The 14,927-nt window shown below is 39.3% G+C and overlaps 1 long non-coding RNA gene across 2 annotated transcripts; it reads right to left on the bottom strand.

Moving 5' to 3' along the window:
- Positions 1-11,551: 11,551 nt before the first annotated feature.
- Positions 11,552-13,996, bottom strand: LOC140893187 (uncharacterized). 2 transcript variants are annotated; one of them, XR_012153055.1, is made up of 4 exons: positions 13,791-13,996; positions 12,897-13,471; positions 12,565-12,838; positions 11,552-11,730 (listed from the first exon to the last, which is right to left on the bottom strand). It is a non-coding gene; the product is annotated as an uncharacterized lncRNA (long non-coding RNA). The 2 variants fall into 2 exon arrangements; XR_012153056.1 differs by having other exon boundaries at positions 12,565-12,689.
- Between the last annotated feature and the right edge of the window lie 931 nt (positions 13,997-14,927).

Genomic DNA, 14,927 nt, shown 5'->3' with positions numbered 1-14,927 from the left:
GAACCTCTGCTGATACTCATCGATAGACATGGCTCCCTGCCATAGACTCAGTAGCTCGCCTGCCTTCGACTGACGGAGTGCAGGAGGAAAATACCACTTTTGGAAAGCTGTGCGGAACTCGACCCAGGTGGCCACTCCTCTCGCCGCAACAAAAGGTGCAGAAGTAAACCTCCACCACCTGCGCGCACGGCCATCCAGAAGATAGCCAAGGGTCTCTATCTTCTGCTCCTCGTGCATTGGAAAGTCTGAAAAGTCGTCTCCATGCGGTCTAACCAGTTCTCCGCATCCTCCAGAGACTCACCTCCAACTAAGGGCTTAGGACCCATAGCTAAGAATCGACGCACAGTGAAACGCTCGTCGTCATGGTGACGATGACGCCGTTCTCGACGAGGCTCCCGGTCGACATCACCCCAACGCCCACCAACACTGCCATGAAAACTCTGGTCGTCACGATTTGACATCTACAAAAATACCTCAAGATGAGACTAAATCCCAAGAATTCTTTTGCATGCTCTGATACCATAAATGTAGTGACCCTTACCCGGATCACCTACTAAACAGAACTTAGGCATGCAATTAACTTAATTAAACAGATATCAGAATAAAACTGCGGAATCCATAAACATTATACAATCCCAAGAAAAAGAATTTGTAATTTATCCAATAATATACAACCAAATCGAATAGCTGTATAAACCCAAAACAACAGTAATAAAACCTAAGCGAAGCTCCAGCTGGCCAACCACTGACTAGCCTCTCCTGGATCCACCCTCCTCGTCCAATCGCAAACCTGCCCCATGAAATAGGGTGTCCAGAAAATACAGAGTATGAGACGTGAGCATAAAACGCTCAGTGCGAGAGTATGAGTATACATGCATGCAAAGTGAACTCCCTATAGACTCGAGGTCAAGGATCAGATAACAGAGACAGACCGGGCCCTGGTATGTAGCACGCTGTGCCGTCGCTTCAGGAGGTGGCTCCCATACCGAGATAACCGTGGATACGCCGGACCCAAATCGATGGAAGTCCATCCACTAACAGGATAGGGTACAACCCTACTAACAGACATCTCGAAAGAGATACAGCAAGATGCAAATGAATGCAGCATAATATCATGGCATATAAATCATGCAGTCACATAATACATGCATACTCAGTCAGGATATCTCGAACAGTACTTTCGTACCTCAAAACAGAGCAAGCTCTACCAACTCTAGGTCCACGCCTATAGTCTGCTCTACACTGCCAAATGATACTACTATCAATAAAGTGCTCTAAAAGCCTTAACAAAGCTATTGCATACTCCTAAATATTTATAGGAAGCAAAAGCTATACCTTCGTCCGTCGTTAGCCCTTTGATGTCGATGCCTCCAAAACTTGGGCACATCTCCGCTACGACTACTGAACGCCTCGCCGACCTCCGGACCAAGCCTAAGAAGACTAGAACAGCTCCAAAAGGACTAGAAAGGAAAGGAGAACTCGGAATTGGCAAATGAAAGTGAAGCCTCGGCCTTCTATTTATAGACAACGATCGGAACTTCCGATCCTTGATCGGAACGTCCGAACCTCGATCGGAACGTCCGATCCTGCCATCAGAGCTTCCGAAGATCCTGATCTGCCACGTGTCAAAATATCACTTGTTGACTCCGGATAGGGGTGATCGGAGCTTCCGGTCCTGATCGGAGCTTCCGATCTCGCCACACGTCATGCCTGACGTAATATTGATCGGAGCTTCCGATCCTGTTCGAAACTTCCGATCCTGATCGGAGCTTCCGATCTCACCTTCGGAGCTTCCGAACTCTATCCAAATAATTATGATTAATTCCTTAATTACTGATTTTGGTTACGGGCTACTACATATTAGCTGGTAATGCTTTTAGATGTTGATTAGTGATATAGTAATATTATGATTATAGGCTTGGACAGCAGAGCTGGTGTAGCTTATATGATATTATTGAGGTACGAAAGTACTGTTCGAGATACCTTTGTTGGAAAACTGGCGTTCAGATCAATCACGATTGATACCCGGTGCAGCGGAAGTTTAAAATTTTATTATGGAACAATTCCATATTGTGGGTATCAACCGTTCAACGATTAAATTTAAGTGTGTGTAAAATTTAAATAACTATTATTAAATTTTACCTTCAATCTCGAATCGAGATTATTGGACGCCACACAGATTTCTCTGCGCTTCTTGTATCTCCCTGGAACTGATGAATATTCTGTCCTTCAATCAGGTCCACGAATGGAGGTTTAATCCCTCTGATAGATTGCACTAGAAAATCTATCAGAAGTTTTCTACGAAGAGAATAAACGAATTTGATTCGCTATTCCAGACTGCAATTCAAAATCACAGACCGGAATTTCTCACGCAGAGAAGGGAAGGGGGCGGCCGAAATATTTGAGAGAGAGGAGGCTAGGGTTTTCGAAATTTTGCTCTCAAAATTATGACCAGTTGTGTGTAATTTCTGTACTGCAATAACTTATTTATAATGCAGGCCACTAACACCACCTTAGGGCCCATTAGTCATAAGTTGAGGCCCGACAAGCAAAGCCCGCATGTTCAGAAATTAATATAAAATTCATCGTGACTCCGATTGATAAACCGATTTTACCAATGTGCACAGAAACCATTTCTGCACATTTTAAAGTCAAGATAAATTTTCCTGAATCCGAATTCAGTGGTTTCCAAAAATGTACATCCCTATGTCATTTTAGGAAATCCTACTCCCTTAATCTTATTTAAGAAGTCCAACTTCTTTATTCATTAAATTTAATGCTTTAAATTTAACTATCTCAACGGGGATTAAAAAACTCCATTATACTGTGTGACCCTCAATGGTTCAAGGATACAGCTAGCCGTGGGCTCACAACTCCTTGTGACTCGGAACAACGATTTCCGACTTGCCCAACGAATCATGGTAAAGCGCCTAGCAACATCGCCCCATGATTCCCTAGGTATCACTGATAGTGCCTACAAGAACCAGTAGATTTTGGTTCGCGTACAGTACGGTCCCTTCATCCATATATCCCGATCGAATCAACAACCATTGGTATATCGAGAGTCGCTCAAGATTCGATAACTATGCAATACATCTTGAAGATCAAATTAGTGACATCGCATGTGCTACTAAGAAACCATTTCTTAAATCACATCAAGTACTCTGGCCAGAGATTCGTCACACTAATATCTCCTCAGATCGCATAGGATATCCACACTCGCAAGTATGTGGTGAATCCTTGACAACAATGCATCGACTCCTATATGTGTTGTAACTGTACCCAATCCCGACACCTGATGACCCCCATAGAGTCGGTAAACGAGTCAAAGCACAGTACTAGCATATAGAGTCTCCATGATGTTTCAAGTAGTAAGGACTAATGGTGTACAACCAAAACCGCGGACTTTATCCACTCGATAAGTGATAACCACTTGGAAAGTCCGGATAGGGTAGTTCGATTATTCATCCTATGAATATCCATTTGCATGCTTCGAACATCTCCATGTTCCCTACCAATGAAACGTGGTACTCCGCATCGCAAATGCTAGTCTCAAACTCGAGCGATCCTTATCCTTATTATCGGACGGCTCAATCGACTAGGAACAGTTTAGAATATACAGTGACTATAAGATGTATTTCATGATAGACATCCCCATGTTCTACCACATCTTACATACACTATAGTATATTCAAGGTCTTTATCAAAACAACAATAGTATATCACAATATAACAATATGAAGAAAGATAAAGTCATTGCCATTAATAAAAGTGTAAATTACATTAAACAAAAGATCGTTTGTACAAAGAGTCATCAAAGCCCATAGCCACAAGTTGGCTCACTGGGCACCTACTCTTTCAATCTCCCACTTGCCCTATAGCCAACTAGTCATACTACGTAGACCCATTGCTTCGCGATGTTTGTCAAACAATGGTCCTGGCAAGGGCTTAGTAAGCGGATCAGCGATATTGTCTGCAGAGGCCACTCGTTCGACAGTGATATATCCTCTTTCCACAATCTCCCGGATGATGTGGTATTTCCTCAGTACGTGTTTGGATCTTTGATGAGACCTTGGTTCCTTTGCTTGAGCAACGGCACCCGTGTTGTCACAGTACACCGGGACTGGACCAACAAATTCAGGAATGACGCCCAACTCTTGGACAAACTTCCTCATCCAAACGGCCTCTTTAGCAGCAGCTGATGCTGCAATGTATTCAGCTTCAGTGGTGGAATCCGCTGTGGTGTCCTGCTTGGAACTCTTCCAAGAGACAGCACCGCCATTGAGCATGAACACAAATCCAGAGGTTGACTTCGAGTCATCCACGTCACTTTGGAAGCTAGAGTCGGTATAGCCTTCCAATTTCAGATCTCGTCCTCCATTAAGAAAAGCAGTCTTCACATCCATTTGCCATATCTCATAGTCATACCATGCAGCTATGGAAATAAGGATTCTTATGGACTTGAACATTGCAACTGGTGAAAAGGTTTCATCATAGTCAACTCCTTGTCTTTGAGTGTAACCTTTCGCCACCAATCGCGCCTTGTAGGTCAATACCTTACCATCAGGCCCAAGCTTTCTCTTGTAGATCCATTTACACCCTATTGGAACAATTCCATCAGGAGGATCTACTAAAGACCAAACTTGGTTTGTATGCATTGAATCCAATTCAGACTGCATAGCTTCAAGCCATAAATTTGAATCCGCATCAGAAATTGCTTCCTTGAAGTTTCTTGGATCACATCCAATGTCGGGTTCATCCTGATCCCCTTAAAGAAGAAGACCATATCGAACAGGAGGTCTAGAAGTCCTCTCGGATCTTCTAGGTTCAGGCGTGTCTAGTAATGGTTCTTGAGGCGTAGGATCGTTATTTTGTACTTCGGGTTCTTCTCGAACTTCTTCGAGTTCCATCATCTCGCCTTTCTTATCCAATAAGAACTCCTTCTCCAAGAAGGTGGCATTCCTAGAAACAAACACCTTTGTTTCAGCAGGATAATAGAAATAATATCCGATTGAATTCTTCGGATACCCTACAAAATAACATAAGCTGGATCGACTATCCAACTTATCTCCCACTGTCCGCTTCACGTAAGCAGGACATCCCCAAATCCTCAAGTACGAATACTTAGGAGCTTTGCCATTCCATAACTCGTATGGTGTTTTGTCCACTGCTTTAGTGTGGACGTTGTTCAACAACAATACCGCCGTTTCAAGCGCATAGCCCCAAAACGAAGGTGGAAGCTCAGTGTAGCTCATCATGGATCGAACCATGTCCAAAAGTTCGATTACGACGCTCCGATACACCATTCAGCTGTGGTGTCATAGGAGGAGTCCACTGAGAGAGAATCCCATTCTCTTTTAGATAGTCCAAAAACTCGGTACTTAAGTATTCTCCACCTCGATCGATCGAAGTGCTTTAATACTTTTACCTAGCTTGTTTTCCACTTCAGCCTTGAATTCTTTGAACTTTTCAAATGCTTCAGACTTATATTTCATTAAATATAAATACCCATACCTTGAATAATCGTCAGTAAAGGTAATGAAGTAGGTGTGGCCATATTGAGTCCCAACTCTAAATGGTCCACAAACATCTGTATGGATCAAATCCAACAGATTTTGACTACGCTCAGGCTTCCCCTTAAAAGGAGATTTAGTCATTTTCCCTTTTAGACAGGATTCACAAGTAGGTAGAGAGTTAATATCAGACATATCAAACATGCCCTCTCCCACTAGCTTGTTCATCCTCCTTGAGGAAATATGACCTAGCCTAGCATGCCAAAGGTTCGCCGGGTTTTGACTATCGATTTTCCTTTTGTTTGTTGTCGCCGGTTTATCAATATAATTTATTGGAACGTCTTTTAGTTTTAAGTTGTATAGATCGTTTTCAAGTTGTCCATTTCCAATCAAACATTCATTCTTGTAAATATTGCAAATCCCATTCACAAAATTGCAAGAATAACCATCTCTATCTAGCATAGAAACAGAAATAATGTTTTTAATTAAATCCGGAACAAATAAAACATCTCTTAAAAATAACTTAAAACCATTCTGCAAAATTAAACAAACATCTCCAATGGCTGTAGCTTCAACTCTGGAACCATTCCCGAGCATCAGCTGGGTCTCACCCATTCTAAGCCTGCGACTTCTTGTCATCACCTGCAAATCATTGCAAATGTGAGATCCACATCCGGTATCCAATACCCAAGAAGTAGTATTAAGTGAAATGTTTATTTCAATATAGAACATACCCTTTGCAGTTCCCAACTGCTCTAGATATTCCTTGCAGTTGCGCTTCCAATGACCGGGCTTCTTGCAGTAATGGCAAACATCCTTGGATTTTCCATTGTTTGAAGCCTTTGTCTTGTGCTTCTTCTCGGGCTCGACTTTCTTGGGTGGGGCAGAACGTTTCTTGCCCTTCGTACTTGGCCCCTTCTTAGTAGAAGATGAGGAGCCCACCAAGAAAGCTGGTTTATCCTTCTTTAGTGTGGATTCATATGTCACAAGCATATTGACCATCTCTTCAAGGGTGGCCTCTATCTTGTTCATATTAAAATTTACCACAAATCCGTCAAACGAAGAAGGAAGAGACAGAAGCAGTAAATCCACGTTGAGTTCATGCTCCAACACCAAATCAAGGGTCGCTAACTTTTGTATGAGCCAAATCACTCGTACCCCATGATCACGGACCGAAGTCCCTTCACGCATGCGACACGTCATTAGCTCCTTAACAGTAGCGAACCTTTCAGCCCTCGATTGAGCCCCAAAAAGTTCCTTGAGTTGAGCGTGAATGTCAGCAGCATTCACGGTGTCCTCAAATCGCCTCTGGAGTTCATCAGACATCGAGGCTTGCATATAGCATTTGGTCTTGATGTCATGGTCCCACCATGCATCAAGTTTGGCCAATTCCTCCGGACTTACGTCAGCTGGTGCTTCCTTCGGAAGTGATTTCTCTAACACGTAGAGCATCTTCTCCAAAGTCAAGACAATCTTCAAATTCCGGAACCATTCCATATAGTTTGCGCCAGTTAACTTGTTTTGTTCGAGGATCGAGAATAATGGATTACGCGAATTCATTGTATGAAATACTGAAAAGAAAAACAGACATATATCAATGATTGTTTAAGCAATTTACTAAGACATAAAATAGGCGAATTTAATTTTATGAATCTCACTCCCACTATTTTAACGATTTCACTACCCTCTAGTGAAAACGGGAAACTTTTTCCTTAGTGAGAACATGGAGTCCAATTGACAAACTTATGGTCCCGAATAATATCAGCCAACCATAATTCTCAAAAGGTAGAGCCCAATTGCTTCCAAAGCAACCCCCATGTGTTTACCTCATGTCCAATAAGGGCCCAATAATATGACGCCGTTTAAAGTGACATGTCAAGATGACCCATCAATATTAAGTTGTGATGGACGGTCGCCATGTGGATCCCCCAATAATATGAGCCGATCCCATGGGAGTTCCACCCAACTTACAACATGTGTCGATCCAATGTACAGCTTTCCGACGGACGGGCCCCCCCAATAATATGAGTCGGACCGTATCCGCGGGTAGCATCACATACATTGACCGTTGATGGAAGGTAGGAACATTTAAACAAATTTAAATTTCCTTTATTTATCTTGATATCAATTTTAAATCATATTTAAAATGAGGGATTTTTTTTTAATTATAAAAATTTGTCTCATCAATTTCAAATTATTGCATGCTTGCCGGATTCACGCAATTATGTCTAAAACATGCATACAATCATAATATCATATATTATATAGGATGATCGATTCCATTTCTAATTGACCCGTGGTTGCCAATCACGAGTCTTAGTCCAATCCTAGGTAATATGCAGTATGCAATGCAATCCTATTACATGTGCTTCCAATTTACATTTCTTCTGTCTTTATTGTCTGCTGGGCCCACCATCTTCAAATCTTGATCTCCCACTAAATCTAATGTATTTACAATAAATAACAATGACAAGTAGGGGATACATTTTTAGGGGTGGGAACGGGCCATAAACCAAGCCCACTTTTATTACATATGACATTCATACTGGGCCATAAACCAGGCCCATTAATAAAACCAACAACAATAAAAACAAATGTAAATTCCTAACATACACCTACAAAATTGGTCATGGCAATCGATCATCCTTATCCAATAACATTTAATTCAAAATTAATTTATTGGATAACTTGCAGTGGCAATTCAAATTTAAACAGGATAAAATCATATTTTATATATAAAATCTCATTTTACATATAAAATCATATTTTATCTCTTTATCAAATAAAATCATATTTTATCTACAAAATCCAATTTTATGGATAAAATCATATTTTACTCAATATATTCATAAGATCAAATCTTATCATCAATTGTACCAAAAATAATTGATTTCAAAATTCAATTTAAGGATAAAATATTAAAATTTTCCAAAAATTCAAATTTATCCAAAAATCAATTTTAAAGTTTACGGACTCGAACAATTTGATCCGAAATCTCGTGAACCAATCAAAAACAATTTTTGACCGGACCAAAAATAAAATTTTAACACATTAAAATTAATTTTAAATAAAAATTTAATTTTTCCCGCGGGCCGCCCGGGACACTCCCGGGCCGGCCCGCACCCGTGGGCGCGGGCCGGGGCAGCAACAGTTGCTGCCCTGGCGGCGCCGTGCGCCGCCCTGGGCAGCGCCCCGCGCTGCCCTGTGCAGTGGGCGGCGCCGTGCGCCCCCTTTGGGCGGCGCTGTGCGCCGCCCGGGGCAGCAACAATTGCTGCCCCACCGGGCAGCGATCCAATCGCTGCCCGGGTTTTGCCCCGAAAATTTTTTTTTTTTTTATTTAAAAATATTTATTTTGTTTCAAAAACCGAGACTCAAAAAATTTTTGTACAATCGATTAATTTAATCGTTTGATCTGAGCAACCTGGCTCTGATACCATTGTTGGAAAACTGGCGTTCAGATCAATCACGATTGATACCCGGTGCAGCGGAAGTTTAAAATTTTATTATGGAACAATTCCATATTGTGGGTATCAACCGTTCAACGATTAAATTTAAGTGTGTGTAAAATTTAAATAACTATTATTAAATTTTACCTTCAATCTCGAATCGAGATTATTGGACACCACACAGATTTCTCTGCGCTTCTTGTATCTCCCTGGAACTGATGAATATTCTGTCCTTCAATCAGGTCCACGAATGGAGGTTTAATCCCTCTGATAGATTGCACTAGAAAATCTATCAGAAGTTTTCTACGAAGAGAATAAACGAATTTGATTCGCTATTCCAGACTGCAATTCAAAATCACAGACCGAAATTTCTCACGCAGAGAAGGGAAGGGGGCGGCCGAAATATTTGAGAGAGAGGAGGCTAGGGTTTTCGAAATTTTGCTCTCAAAATTATGACCAGTTGTGTGTAATTTCTGTACTGCAATAACTTATTTATAATGCATCCATGATGTTTCAAGTAGTAAGGACTAATGGTGTACAACCAAAACCGCGGACTTTATCCACTCGATAAGTGATAACCACTTGGAAAGTCCGGATAGGGTAGTTCGATTATTCATCCTATGAATATCCATTTGCATGCTTTCAATCGACTAGGAACAGTTTAGAATATACAGTGACTATAAGATGTATTTCATGATAGACATCCCCATGTTCTACCACATCTTACATACACTATAGTATATTCAAGGTCTTTATCAAAACAACAATAGTATATCACAATATAAAAATATGAAGAAAGATAAAGTCATTGCTATTAATAAAAGTGTAAATTACATTAAACAAAAGATCGTTTGTACAAAGAGTCATCAAATCCCATAGCCACAAGTTGGCTCACTGGGCACCCACTCTTTCAACCTTGACTGAGTATGCATGTATTATGTGTTGCATTATTTATATGGCATGATTTTATCTGCATATATTATGTCATGATATTATGCTTCATGAATTATCATATTGAGCTCTTATCCTTGAGATAGCCTATAGTAGGGTGTTTACCCTAATGTGTTAGTGGATGGTTGGACTCGTGATCAGGTTACCTATATCCACTGTTGGGTGTGTGAGCCACCTCCTGGTGCGATGGCACAGAGTGCTACATACCTTGGATCCGAGTCTGTTGAACAGAGTTTCTTGACCTTGAGTTTTGGTATCTCGGACATTTGCATTAATTCATGCTCATATAGTATTTTTATACTCATACTTTTTTGCTGAGCGTAGTTTGCTCACGTCCATATTCCTATGTTTCTTGGACACCCCATTCCACGGGGTAGGCCTTAGATTGGACGGAGCAGGAGGCTTAGGAAAAACTTAGTTGCAGGTGTTAGCAGCTAGTAGGAGTTGTTTCAGCAGGGCCATTTATTGTATTTGCTTATTGGTTTGGATATTGAGAATTTTTATTCGATATGATTGTAATAATTACAGATTCAGTACTTTGGGTTTATATAACTATTCAGTTTCCGCTGTGTATTATCTAATTGTGTTTAATTAAGATTATTGCATTCTTAATCTTCTGATTATTTGGTGATCACGGTGCGGGTAATCCAGGAGTATGTGATACGATCGACTTAGCGACTACTGTTGCAAGAAGGCTAAAAAATTGATCCAAATTGTCCATGCATTTTTATTCAAAATAATGGATCAAAATTTATCTTTATTGGTGTATATGTTGATGATTTAAATATCATCGAAAGTCTCGAAGAACTTTAAAACATAGTTGACGTCTTGAAAATAGAATTTGTGATGAAAGATTTAGGCAAAACGAAATTTTGTATTGGTTTACAAATTGAGCATCTTGTGTATGGAATTTTAGTCCATCAATAAAATTATACATAAAATGTACGGAATTTTTGTTTATGGATAAAGCTCATCCATTAAGTTCACCAATGGTTGTTCGGTCCCTTGATGTGAAAAAAGATATTTTCTGACCTCGTGATGATCAAGAGGAACTACTTGGCTCAGAAGTGCCATATCTGAGTGCACTTAATGCATTGATGTACCTCTCTAATAGCACGAGACCTGATATGAATCTTATATGCATGAAAATCAAACACGATTATAAAAAAATCGCATTAAAAATCAGAAACATTAAAAATCTCAACTATGCCATACTTACCTCGTATTTTCCTCTTGTAAGCTTTATCACTCAAATCATCCAATAATTTCATTGAATCCAACTTGCACTACAACAAAAAAGGCCAACGACAACGCTTATTCCGCGTTGTCTATGTAGCTGAAAAAGCGTTGTTAAAGCCAGTGTTGTAAAAAAACCCGCTCAACGACAACGTTTTTTCCTCGTTGTCTTTTTTAGAAAAGACAACACTTTTTTCTCAAAGCGTTGTATTTTCTCAAAATGACAACGCGAAAAAAGCGTTGTCGTTGGGCAGGCTTTTTTACAACACTGGCTTTATCAACGTTTTTTCACCACATAGACAACGCGGAAAAAACGTTGTCTTTTTTCGAATAAAAAACAAAAAAAAAATTTAATTCACAAATTTTCAATATTATAAAACGCTCAAAATTCAAAATTTTGAAAAATATAATTTAATATACAATATTTTAATATTATAAATCATTCAAATGTAAAAAATAATCAAATTAATTCTAACGCTATAAACACTAGGAAAAAAACTATACATTAATCCATCCTACAACATAGGATCTATCATATATTTGCAGGTGTTCCCTCACGCCAATGCCTCCAAACCTGAATCAATCTAGAGACATATATCCTTGATCAGTAACTAATACTTGCAACAAACTTAGAATGCAAAGATTTGAGACATTTATATATATAATTTGAATTTGAATTTGAATTTATCAATATACTTGCAAAAAATAACCAAGATGAGATTTCATTTTTTTTCTTTTTCAAAAACAAACTAACTCCAACCCCTTTGTCAAAATAAATAAATAAATAAACAAATACACAAACTAAGGCCAAATTTGAAATAATTTATCAAGAAATCAGTGCATCATAAGCTACGTGAGAGTTGGTAGACTCGGCTAATTATAAGGATTAGCATGAGAATAAGATTTATTCGTTGGAGAAATCTCATTAGTTCTCAAAAAGCTTGTTCAAAACTTTGTATACTTTTAAGAGTATTTCACGTGGACTGCTAGTGATGGATATATATTTAGAAACAATGGACATGTTCATTCAAATTCCCGGAGATCCGACAAGTTTAGATGCTTTCATGAATGAAACCCATATATAACAGATGGAAAGCACCTCTTGTTGCAAAGATAGATAGATATATATAGTCTAGAAAAGTTAAAATTTAATCTCATAAAATTCTGTCAGATAATTAAGATCTAACAATTATGATACTGAACCTGCATTGTTACAAAAGACATGTCACATGTTCCTTGCTACAAGTATGCAAGTCCTTGGAACTTATTTATTCACGTAATCAAATCTTTCTAAAACAATCTAAAAAGTGTTTCTTCTTCTTCTCAAATATACTAGTTTCCAAACCTGCTCTCGCTTAATTAGTCAGCTAACATGGCAAGGACAAATTTGCAAAATAAAATGAAAACACAAATATTACCTCCATGAAGACCTGCTCTCCCATAAGCATCAACCATTATATTGTACGAGGCTCTATCTGGTTCACACCCTATGTGATGCATAAGTGAAAAAATTCCTGCAGCACCGAAAGTAAAACCTGCACGACTGTCAAAATAGTAGATTGAGTGTGTTAAGACATTCCAATTCAAATATAAGGATGTAATACATTCCAAGCCATAGTGGTAGGGTGAACTTCATATTTTGGTCTTCTTTTCCCAGCGAAATGACTAGAAGATTCTTGTTTTCCATAAAACCTAATACATTCAAAAATATTTTAGTTTTATTTACAATCGAAAAAAATAGAATGGTTACCGATATTTTAGGGGCGGAAATGAACACGGTGTCGCCTTTTTGGGAGAGCAGACCTCATAAAAACCATAGTAAGTAGTAGTCCCAGGCATGCTAAGTAAAAAAGAGAAGTATAATGGATAAATAAAAGTTAGGGAGAATTAATATTGAAGTTTCAATTTAATCAAGCATAATTTGAAATCATAATCCAGTTGAATACTGAATTCTATGCAGGGATGGAGCCTTAGCCTCTAAATTTACAATAACACTTATTTTTCTAAGTGATTTATTCATACCGCCCTTATCCGATAAAAAAATAATTCTCACCTCTCTCAGTTAGTTGAATTTCCTGTCTCCGTCCCTGTTTCTAAGTGTACCTAAAACACAGGCACATTTTCCACAAGCATGAGCCATGGTCACATACAAAGGATTTCGGTATAATAAGATAGAGGTACATCAGTGTGGTGAATCTTGAAAAGTCCCTGAGTAGATTTGAGGCTATACTCCTCCCACCCTGTCATGCCCCATATCAGGTCACCTTTCTAGAATTTGGGATCAGTAGAATCCACAACTTTACACACTCCATATCCTGTTATTGGCTGCATTTCAGAGAACAAATCGACACTTAACATTTAAAAATCTGAAGCAAAATGGAATGTAAGGAGAATCTCAAACAATGTTTAACGATTGTTGAACCTAAAAAACATAGCTATGTGAAACATCACTTTTTACTGAAGCGAAAAACACGGAATTGAACTATGAATATACTTCAACTCTCATTGATTATTAGTAAGTAAAAAAGTATACATATACAAAATTGAACTATAAGTCACTTATATCAAATAATTAAAAATTAGTCCAACAGTCGAAATTAATTAAAAATAAACGAGGTTCCAAAGCAAAATTAGTACTACTCACAGAGTCGGGCACAAAGGAGTCGAAATAGCTTCCCTTCATTTTGCGCATGCATAAGGGTCGCAAGACAAGTAGAGATTCTTCACCAAAATGGCGTCGTCGCAGCCACCGGGTACTCTGAGTTTGATGGCCGAGGTTTTAAGCAACATATCAGACTCCTTCGGAAAGCCCTTCACGTAATCTGTCAACACCATCATCTTGTTGCTCACAACTTCGTAATATTTCTGTCAAGACACTAAATTCACCATTAAACCCGACCTTTAACCCAGCGAAATGCCAACGAAACTTCAAAAACAAAATGGACAACCGAAATAACATAAAAGGTACTCAAAAGAAATGGGAAAAAAATAGAAAGAAAGAAAGACCTGCAGGCAAGCTCGGGGGTCAAAGTGAACGGAACCATTCGGATTTGACACCGCCTCGAATCGGAGCTCTAGCACTCCTAACTCGGAGCGAAACCGCGCCACCGCCAGCGAAGCAGTGGAGTTAGAAATCGATAGGTGTGATATCGAAGAAACCAAAAATTCTCGCTCCTTGGGCTTACTGTCATTCTCGAACCGGAGCTTGGTGACAATCTTGTTGAACCACACCACCACCTTCACACCGAATAAATCAGATTCAGAATCTCAACAGCAATAATGATAGAAACCAAAGGTACAGGGGGTTGCCTCGTAGGTGACGTTTGAAGAGTCGAAGATCCCATCAAATCGCCCATAGATCTAGATCTGGAGGCAGCAAGCCTAGCGTGAGAGACCAAAAATATGGTGGAGAAGAGGTCGCGAGAACGAAGAAATAAGAGAGTAGGTGGAATAAAAAGAAGTGCGGGAAAGAGGATTTGAGGCTGAATCCGATGTCGGCGCGGCGAAGGATGATGCGCAATCTTGTTGCTACGAATCGAGAGAGCAGGAGCTTGATGCGGTAGATGGAAATTATCCTTTTTGAGAGGATGAACAAAATCATGAAATAGATGTAACCGAAAACAAAGCCCAAGAATGTGGAGCAGATGAGAAATCTTAGAAGCAGCAAAGAATCGAAAGAGATGAGCCAAAATGTCGTAGGAAGAAAGGGGAATAGGTTTGGGGTTTAGGTTTAATTTAAAAGCGTTGTGTTAGTTGAAATTCACGCTCATACACAACGCTT

The sequence above is a fragment of the Henckelia pumila genome, chromosome 3, assembly GCF_033568475.1.
Source record: "Henckelia pumila isolate YLH828 chromosome 3, ASM3356847v2, whole genome shotgun sequence".
Lineage (NCBI taxonomy): Eukaryota > Viridiplantae > Streptophyta > Magnoliopsida > Lamiales > Gesneriaceae > Henckelia > Henckelia pumila.
Note: the sequence above shows the minus strand (reverse complement) of the source record. Positions and strands in the feature narration are given on the sequence as shown.